Source organism: Pezoporus occidentalis, unplaced genomic scaffold (genome assembly GCF_034315485.1).
Source record: "Pezoporus occidentalis ecotype Australia unplaced genomic scaffold, CSIRO_AGI_Poc_V1 ctg171, whole genome shotgun sequence".
NCBI lineage: Eukaryota > Metazoa > Chordata > Aves > Psittaciformes > Psittacidae > Pezoporus > Pezoporus occidentalis.
In genome coordinates, this window is record NW_026913543.1 from 484,284 (window position 1) to 494,836 (window position 10,553).

Here is a 10,553-nt window from a genome sequence, read left to right on the forward strand (position 1 = left end):
AGTCATCTCTAAGCTCAGTGGGACAGGGGCTGTCTCTTGTTATGATCATTGTGCACTGCTCGGGGTCTCATTTCAAGTAAGGTCCTTTGTTGCTATGGTAATACAAATGAGCAGCCTATACTATGGTAATTTTAGCAAAATACTGCTTTTTTCCCCCTAAACTAAATTGGACTGTGGTTCAGAATTGTGTGGGCACACAGGAATAGTTATGCTGATATTCGTCAACTGTAGCTGCTAAACAGCAGTTGTACAGAGGGCTGACAGCGGCCAGGCTGAGGGCATCTCGTGTTCTTTTTCCCCCGATACTGCATATGATTTGTATTTGACTTTGTAAAGGTTTCTTAGCATGGCTCAGCCTTTATCTGCAGAAGGGAGGTAACTGTTTTTACTGACCACAGTGCTATGTATAAAGAATTTTGGCTTTTGTATAATAGTCTGTAATAATCTTGTTAGTGAAAGCCTGTATTTGAAAAGCCTTTGTTGATAATCGCTGTCAAAGAGGAAGGACACATTAAGTAGGGTCTCTCAGGGAATAATCTGGGAACAGTTTTGGTCAGTGTTTTCTGTAATAACTTGGGTGATGGAATGGAGGGCACTGTTGGAACATTTGTAGTGTTTCCAAGCAGAGTGCAAGGCTGAGATTCAAAATGACCTTGATAAACACTGCAGCCCTCATCTGAACTCAGCACAATAAAATTCTAGAGAAAATAATTGTGGTATGACACATAGAAAGGAATATCACATGTCAAATGAGGACTATTAGGTAAAAATACTGCAGAAGAGAATCTTGGGACTGTAGTGGATCATAGACTGTGCAGTGCTGCAAAACAGTCATGTTGCTCTGAGCTCTAGTAACAGGAGGATCATATGCAAGACATCAGAAGGCGTTATTTCTGTTCCGTTTAGGACTAGTCAGACTTGGCTGAAGCACTCTATCCAGTTTCAAACATTACACTTACTCTTAAAGAAAGATGTAGGCAAACAAGATAGGAAAATAGTAACCAAAACTGTGAGAGGCTCAGGAAATGGAAGTGACGTGGAAAGATGGAATTTGATTATTTCATCTGGAAAAGAAACCACCATGTAAGGACATGGCAACTGTCTTCAGATCTAGAAACACATTTATAAAGATGACAGTAAACTGTTGTTCTGTGACCACCAATGCCAGGATAAAAAGCAATTTTCTAAAGTGCAATAAGGGAGATTACTTTAGATAGCAGGAAAAAACCCCAAACAAACGGAACAAAACCATTACTGTGTGAGTAGCTGCGATCTAAAGAGGTTGTAAATCTGTTCAGTGAAGACTCAAATGAAAGCATGCGTGACCTTGCCTCAGGGCAGGGGAGAGTTTCAGTGATCTGAGACACTTCCCAGCCCATATTTCTATGGTTTGGGTCTGTCAAACAAGCTATATCTATCCTGCCAGGAAGAGCCATGGCGGCATGGCACAAAAAGAGAACTCGTTACCACCTCAAATGTTTAATGCAGTGTTTTTTTAGTATTTAATAAATCACACCTGACTGTGCTATTCAGATCAGTATCTGATTAACATCTGGAGACCAAGAGTGGCTTACGGAGAGAGACAGACAGCAGGAGCTATCCATTGCAAGTAAGCAGTTTTCAAATCCAGTTTTGAGCAATAATGACTGAAAATCATTACTACTTGGTGGTGAGTGCAAATATAAATCTCCTGCAACTTGTCTGGGACTTACTGTAGAAATCACCACCTCATTTGGACACTTGGCTGGCAGATTCAGGTAACGTCAAGGCATTGACATTGGTATAAGACATGAAAGTCCGGTGAGGTAGCTGGCTGTGGCCAATATTAAATCTGTTCTGGCAAATGAAGGTCTTTACTCCTCAGGCATGTCTTGCCTGCATCCTTCATGAGCACAGAGCTCATGTGAGAAACTGAAGTGGTACATGCCCTTGAAGATAAGAAGTAGTGCACTAGCAGTTTCCCTGTAGCGATAAGCTGACTGCATGGCCAACTGGCTGAGGATTCCCAGAGTAAATCTACCACTCCGTGCTCCCTGAGGAATTAGCATTGCCGCAGAGAAAAATTTAATCCCACTTTCATTACTGTTGTAGCCTGTGGCTGCTTTCCCTTCTGTTCCTTTGATTGTTGACATTGAAATCCTGTTCTATGGTTTCTCTGGCTCTTGCAGATAATTCCAGCACTGTTCTGCAGTCAGCAGCAGTGCTGCCAGCAAAACAAGGTATTTCAACTTCACAGCACCTTTCACCTCTCACTTTCCAAACAAAGCAAGAGGCTAAATTAATGTCTTATAAAACAGAACTTAAATATCTACAAGGCTGAAAGGTGAGAATTTTCAAACCCGAGCTACAGACCAAGGATTATTCACCAAAGTTATTCATCAGAAAATTGCAACTAATGAATACATTACAAAAATGCCATCTGTTTGAGAAAAGCTCTGTAAACAGAGAGAAGCAAACCTTTCTGAATAAATCATGGGCGGTGAATTATCCACCTGGTCTTAGAAAATTTAATGCTTTTGTCTTTTAAGGATGTTATAGAATGTGTATGCAAAATGTTAGGTTGAAAGTGGATAGCACAGGCTGCTGTTGATAGGGGTTCAAAAAAGTCTCAGAAAAGAACATGTCAAAGCCCTTAATACCATCTGATGTGTGTCAGTGGCTTTCTCAAACTGAACAAGGGAATTTCTTCAAGAAGAAGGAAATCTGTCTCTTTATTTCTGTTTATACTCAGATCCATTTGTACCTTGATTTCTGCTATTATAGGAAGAAAATGGTACTTATGATTTTTGTATTGCGTACAGACTGTTAAGGGGAGTGAGAGTGCAACCACTTTAGCCATTAGCACCATCCACAGGAAAGGAAGCAGGAAACATCTGTCAACCTTCAGCTCTATCAGCACTTTCAATGTGACAGTCCTGCTGGGAAAGAAGGGCTTTAAGTGGCTAAAGATTCGACTTCTGATCATGGCTTGCTCTGAAATTCTCAAGCTGTGGGCACTAGTGGGACCTCATGGTTCACTCTACACAGCAGTTCATCTGGTTTCAGACAACAGCTATTTGATGGGACTCTGGGCATGCTGCTATTCAGCAGCTCTCCTAAAAAGGACTTGGAGGTCTTGGTAGACCACAAGCTTAACATGATCCAGCAAAGTGCCTTGTAAGCAGAGAAAGCCAACAGCATCCTGGGATGTAACAACAGGAACCCAGCTGAATGAGGAGCTGTGATTACTTGCCTTTCCTTGGCACTCATTAGATGACTTCTAGAATACTGCATCCAGTTTTGGCTACTCAGGACAGGGAAAACATCCAGCGACTGGACTGTGTTCAACAGAGGGCCACCAAGATGGTCAGTGGATGGAGTACATGCTCTGCTGCAGGGCTGAAGGAAATTGGGCTAGTCCAGCCTGCAGAAGAGCAGGCTTTGGGGAGACGTGGTAGCTTCCAATATCAACAAGAAGGTTGTCAGAAAGACTGAATCAGGCTCTTCATAGTGGTGCATGGCAGGAGGACGGGAGAGAAGAGTCGTAAACTGAGAGTAAGGAAAAACTTCTTTCCCATGAGGACAGTCAAGCAGTGGAGCAGCCAGAGCACTTGTGCTGTCTCCATCTGCGGGGATTTTCAGACATGAATTGGATTAAGCCCTGAGCAACCAAATCTGTTCTCACAGCTAACCCTGCCTTATGCAGGAAGCTAGACTAGAGTTCTCCTGAAGTCTCTTCCAGCCTGAGCAATTCTGGGTTTCGGTGGGAATTGCTGTTTGAAATACTACTGCCATTGCCAGCTTCCCCTGAGGAGTTCAGGGTGACCACTGTGAGGGGAGATCTGTCCCGTCAAGGTAAGCAGATGGCATGCTGGCTGCAGGTAGACCCTATTCTTCTGTCACTGCACCATGATACATTTATTTGCTGATTTATGGCCCATGCGGGCATTTTTGTTGCTTGCTTTTCTGTGTCTTTTCTCATGAATAGCTCCATTACTCTTAATGCAGTGCTTCTGTAGAGCACTTTCCCTTGGATAAAGCTTCAAAACATGTCCCTGAGTTTTATTACAAATAACCCAGGTAAAATAGTAATTTGTCTTTTTCTGGAATTCACAGAGGTGCTTAGATCCAAAAGTGGTGTATTACAGGGCTGCAGTAGCAGGGGACTAGACTCAACAATCCACGTTCTTCTATTTCCATGCTCCTCACATCTTGCACTCCCTCCTACCGCTGGAATAATCCTTCAGAGTGCCTGCAAAACACGATCCTCATGTTTTCTCTATGCCCTGGCTAGGACGTGTCCCTCCCAGCCACATAGATGTGCACTTGCATTGCAGTATTGTTCATCTCTTCTGCAGTTCCCCAGGGAACGGCTCTGCCAGCCAGAATAAATTGGCTTTAAAGCCTCAGAGCCACTGCTCAAAGCGTGTCTCAAAGCTCTTGGTGCACATATACAGGTAAGCACCAGTCTCCACTATAGCAGTGCGTTTGGTTTTGATGCCTTTTTCCAAGGAACGTTAAAGATTTCCTCACCTGCCTTGCTTGAGGTAAATGTGTCAATTTAATCACCTTTTGTTCCCTTTATTGCCAGTTGAGATGCACTTGAGCAAATGTGGTTACCCACCTTAAGGCACACCAATACACTCTGTCCCAGTGAGTGCCCCCGAGCTCAATTCACCTACAAGCAACCTTGGGTGACTCTGGCATTGATGCTCACATATGGCCAGAGGGCTCTCACCTGGCACTGATCACAGGGATCTCGCCTGTGTTAGATCAGAGAGGGTCTGCAGCGCAGAAAGGATGAAATTTGGTCATCTTACTCTCATCTGTAATCATTAAACAAATCCTCAGACATTTGTGTTTGGAGAAAAGCTTTCCTGTAGCTCTGTTCCTTGTACAGCTTTCTGAGCTTTGTGCTTGTGCATGGGCAGAACCAGGCTTTGCCACCCTTCTGCTTCAGTTTGTTCTTGCTGAAAATTATTCGGGAGAGCTCCTGCACGAGCTTCTGCACGTCGGTATCGTGTTAGCCTTGGCATTGAAGGAGTGAAGAGTAACACATACCTCCTCCATCTGCAGCTCTGAAGATGTTATGTTTATGCTTGCAAGGTGGCCGATGTGACTAAAATGAATTTACAAACACTTGAAATTTTACTCCAGTACCTCGTGCTGCCAACCTCCCCCATATCCCCACTGCAGATAAGCTGATCAATGTTCTGAATACTCTTTTGGGTGATAATGTGTACTGATACCTATAGTCCATGGTGCTGAAAAATGCAAAGTTTTCTGAGTAGGGTACATAATCAGCATAAACTCTTACTTTACAAAGAAATTGGGAAATGAACAGGATCTAAAACTGGAAAACAGAAGTCAGGAGCATAGCTGTGCTGAAAACTCCTTTTAATTTAAACAAGTAGAGAGCTATGGATGTACTTGAACAGCCTCACAGGGGTTAGCTTGGCCTGTGCACTATCGGTTCCTCAACTTAGCCATATATCTCAAGTGCTTGGCTGTGCAGCCCTCTGCTCCAGTTAAGGTTGCATCTAACCTTGGAAAATCCAGTAATTGCATGAGTGAGGAAAGGAACCTCTACATGCATATGTTTTGCATATTTTGCATAAATTCTGCTTAATCTGACTGTGTGGTTAACACACTAGCAAAGGGTGAACAGGAGAATTTTGCATGCGGGTGACTCTTGTCACTTTGAATTCCTTTTCAGCTTAGGCATGCAACTGTAGCTGTGTGGCACATTATCAGAGAGCCAGGTTTAAAAATACTTATATCCCAAAGAGTTTGGTAAAATGCACTCCTTCAACTGTGTTTAAATAATTAATTTACATCAGGCACTGGCAAGACCAGCAAAAGTGTTTACAGGAGTGGAAGGCTCTTTGGCTGAAATGAGTTTCAGGGAACTGCTGTATTGAAACTATCAGGAGCAGTGTATTATTTATCATGGCTCTGGCGGACTTCCAGAAACAGATCACTTCTTTTCAGATTACTGAACTGCAAGAGCCTTGCAAGGATCTGAGAAATGCCTTTCCAAGCATGTGCTTAAGCACCAGTATTGTTCGGCTTTAGGAGTAAGAATGGCTAATGCTCCTAAGTACTTCATTACCGCATCTGCCTCAGATTAGTCAAAGAAAATTATCATTCCTCTCCTGTGTTCAGGCACTGAAAAAAGAAGTGAATGTATTCATATAGTTTGCATGTGGGCCTAGGAATGTGTTTTTGAACGTAACTGGTGCCAATATGAATTCTACTATACAACTCCCAGTAAGCGTTGTTGGGTATCTGTAGACCTTGCACCAGGTTGGTAAGTTTGAGTCCCAGGTGACCATGTCCATGCCTTGATTTGTCTGGGCAGAGTGCAGAACTCCTTGCAGGGGCTCTCTTCCCCTTAACTGGAAAAGACTCATGGCATTCAGCTCCCCTGGGCTCCCATAGCAGCACAACCATGGCTTTCATCCCACCACCCATCTTCATCCCACTCATCTGATTGCAGCTCTCTCCTTATGGGCAAGGCAGAGCAGGAAAAACACGTGTACCACCTTTGTAACAAATGGAGTGATCTACAGGCAGCAAAGAGCACAATGGTGCATGCTCTGTGCCTTCATCTTGCTGTTACCTGTGAAGGTTTTCGGGCTGAGAGTAGGCTTTGAAGAGGACACAAGGATGGCCAGGACAGAAGATGGTATTTTCTCCAAAAAAATAGGGTCCCTTCATGCTGCCCTTTTTCCTCTCCACTGAATAAACTCAGAGCTAAACATCCATATTTTAATCCTTTACTTTTCTAGGGCTACGTGCTTGGGTTTACTTAATGGTGAAGTTCCAGGGTGTCAGACTCCAACCCTTCTGCAAGGAACTGGAGAAATCTGGGGTCAGCCATTCCCTTCTAGTGCATTTTGATTTGAATGGGAGTCTCTCAGTTAACAACCTCTGTCAGCCCTCTTGAATTTCTGTCTGTCATGGGCAGGAAAAGAAATAGAGAGGCTAAATGGCCCTACTTTAAAACAGAACCTATGGTATGAAACACTTCAAGGGGAATAGAGTCTTTAATGCCAAACTAAATTTGCCAGTTTTTCCCTGATTATAGATTCCTCACACTGTCAAAATGTCATCGGAGGTGACTAGGCACACAGTTTTCAGGCATTAACTTCTGCTCAAAGATATAGTTAAGGAGATGAGATGAACTTTCATTACATTTATTTTTCTAGCTTGGTCAATTTTCAATACTCGTGATACATTCAGTGAATGTGAAATAATTGTCTTAGTCATAATACATTTGATTTGTACAATATTATATTGCGTGTTGCAGTTTTACAAGTTATTTTGACAACAGAAAAGAAAAAGATTTATTAGGCAAAACCTCATTGTGCATGACTACTGTAACTGCTGTTGCAAACAGGTGTGGGTATACAGTATAACTGAAATGATTTACATTTCAGTATCTCCGCAAATGAACACAATACTTAACAAAGACCTCATCCTTATGTTTCTAATCCACAGCAACCTCCCCCTTTCAGATTTTACCCAGTAAATTAGAACGTGGGGAATTTATTTGCATTGTTTAAGTGAGCAGATAGCTGGTATGAATGGGGGTATCTTTGGGGCCCTCACAGGGGACCTTGTTCTGCACGACGCAGATAAGCGTGCACTTCATTTGCTCGCCCAGCAGTGTGACTGAACACAGTAGGCAGTGGACAGGACGCCAGTAAGGTAAAAGCAGAGAGATCCGGGTTCCTGTCTTAACTCTGCAAGGCTGGTGAAGTTTCTGTACAGCCTGTGCTTGTTTTCCCTCCCTAGTTTTGACTCTCTTGCGTCTGCCAAGGCAGAACATTTTCAACAGCAAAAAAAAATGCACATGTTCGCCGCTGGAAAGCTTCCCTTTAGAAAGGGAGCCATCTGGAGAATGAACTGTAAAACAGGTCCTGAATGAGCTCCCAGGCTCAGTGGGACTTGCAGAGAATTCTGAATGTAGCAGTTATTACTGTACTTACAGTCCCAAATAATAGTGAAAGTGTCTGACTGGCCATTTGCATAGGAATTTACACTCTCTCCATGCACGAGGGGTAACTGTGCTCAGAGGAAATATGCTAGTATGCAACCTTCAGTGTGCATGCAGTTGTGAAGACAAGATTCTTGCCATTGGCTTTGTTGGTTAGGAACATCATCTTGCTGTTTCTTTGCAGTTGTACTCTGGCTGTTAAATACATTGGTACATGAATGAGTGTTTGATTAGATGCTTGAAGCCGTGCTGGGCACTTTTGATTAAAAGACTTTATGAGGGGTTGTAGCCCTGGAGGAAAAAAAAAGAAGATAAATATTTGACCATGGTAAGCAATGAATCTGGGTGGGGAGCTGCAGTCTGGCTCTGGGGATGGTGCTTTTGACCATCCACTACTCTTCTGCTTCCTGTGGCTCAGTGCCATTCCATATCCCTAAAGGAAATTTCAAGCAGTCCCTCAAACTCGGAGCCAGACTGTGATATTTCTGTTCTCTGTGAGCAAAGCCGTTTTTCCTGAGGAGCCTCATGGGGTGATTCTGCGTCCCTTGGAAAGAATGACCTCTGGGGTGGGTGACTCTGCCCGCTTGCTGTGTAGCTGCTGCAAAGTCTGCTTGACACAGATGTGCCTTGTTCAATATCAGGCAGCCCCCAGATGACAGCGCACCCTCTGGCTTTGCTATGGATACTTTAATGGAGAGTTGCTTTCTGATATCCTCTACTCCTTCATTGTGGAAGAGGTGTAGCACTGTGAAAGTCCCACATATGACCCTGCAATGTGTTTAAGCTCTGACTGCTTTCCCTAGGTGAGAGCACACTCACTGAGGACTCTCATTGCCCAGCTTCTGCAGGGAACTTTAGACTTGGTACAAATTTCACTCATATGCAGACTTTACAATGCATTTCATAAACACCGGCATGATGGGGCTGTTCAGCCTGGAGAAGAGAAGGCTGTGTGGAGACCTCATAGCAGCCTTCCAGTATCTGAAGGAGGCCTATAGGGATGCTGGGGAGGGACTCTTCATTAGGGACTGTAGTGACAGGACAAGGGGTAACGGGTTAAAACTTAAACAGGGGAAGTTTAGATTGGACATAAGGAGGAAATTCTTTCCTGTTAGGGTGGTGAGGCACTGGAATGGGTTGCCCAGGGAGGTTGTGAATGCTCCATCCCTGGCAGTGTTCAAGACCAGGCTGGACGAGGCCTTGGGTGAGATGGTTTAGTGTGAGGTGTCCCTGCCCGTGGCAGGGGGGTTGGAACTGGATGATCTTAAGGTCCTTTCCAACCCTAGCTATTCTATGATTCTATGATTCTATGGCTCTCCAATATGGATCTTATTTGACTGGCAAAATTATGTACAAGCCATCTGACCCTTCTACTGGCACTCAAATTATTATGATCCTAAAGGTCCTTTACAACATGGTATTCCATGTTTGTAAAATTTAAAGGTACATGCTTGGTATTGCAATAAAAGTCTGGCTTACTGGGAGTTTGTTTCCATGAGGGGACTGAAACTCTGCTCTCACTTGGGTCTTTCAGCTTCATGGGTGCTGTCTGCAGGCAAGAACTGAGGAGCTGCAGGTGGAGCGTTGTGATTGTAGCTCACATGGAGCTGCTGTGCCAAGTCTTTGGAAACCTGTTAATGGAGAAACCCCATGGTAAGGGGTGGTCAGGAATCATTGCCAGGTATGGTTGTCCTATCAGAGGAATATCTGTTTAGAGAAGAGAAACTGGCATTCCTCTAAAGCATTTGTAAAATATTTTTAAGAGCCTTTAACTTTGTAGCTGGCCACCTAGCTGTGTGTAGTAACTAACCCCTTTGTGTCCCTTTTTATGGAACTGATTGCATTTTATTACTAAAGGAACTAGTTAATATTTAGCTGTAAGTAGCCCTCAAATAAAAGCTTTTGATCCTGCTTCAAAAATTTCCCTATGGGTTACTGTATTTTTCTGGAAAGTATATAGCACCATCATACTCTTCTTCTAAATGAATAACTCATCTCCCAGATACTCCATGGCTGCGTGGTGAACCTTAACATCTCTTTTGCTAAATTCAAATTATTAATTGAATCTCGTTATGGTTCAATAGCTGCTGAAATTCTTAACAATTAAAAAAAAGTAGAGTCCAGGCCAGCTATCTCAAGGAGAGGTTTGGTTTTGGTAGCATGTGAAAAATCAATGGTAGCAGATGGATGAATTCAAAGGAAAACCAACGTGTAATTCTTATAATTCAAAAATGGAACCTCACACACAACAAGTAAGACGTGTATAATGTAGTTATTGTACCTAATTATTGTTCAGCTGTATGTCTTGCTTAGAGCAAAATTGCCACCAAATGTAGACCAGCTTTCTAGTTAATAAGATTCTTTTCTTTCTTATTAAGTTTATGACATGTTGCTCTAAAAATAATTATGGTGGAAATCATAGGAATAAAATGAGGTTCTTCATTGGTGTTTACTATGCATTAGTCGTTCACATTTACTGAACTTCTGAAACGCATGGATCTGTCTAAAAATAAGTATTATTTCTTGACATTTCCTGTTTGGTTATAATTGTGCACGACTCTAGCTTCCTGCT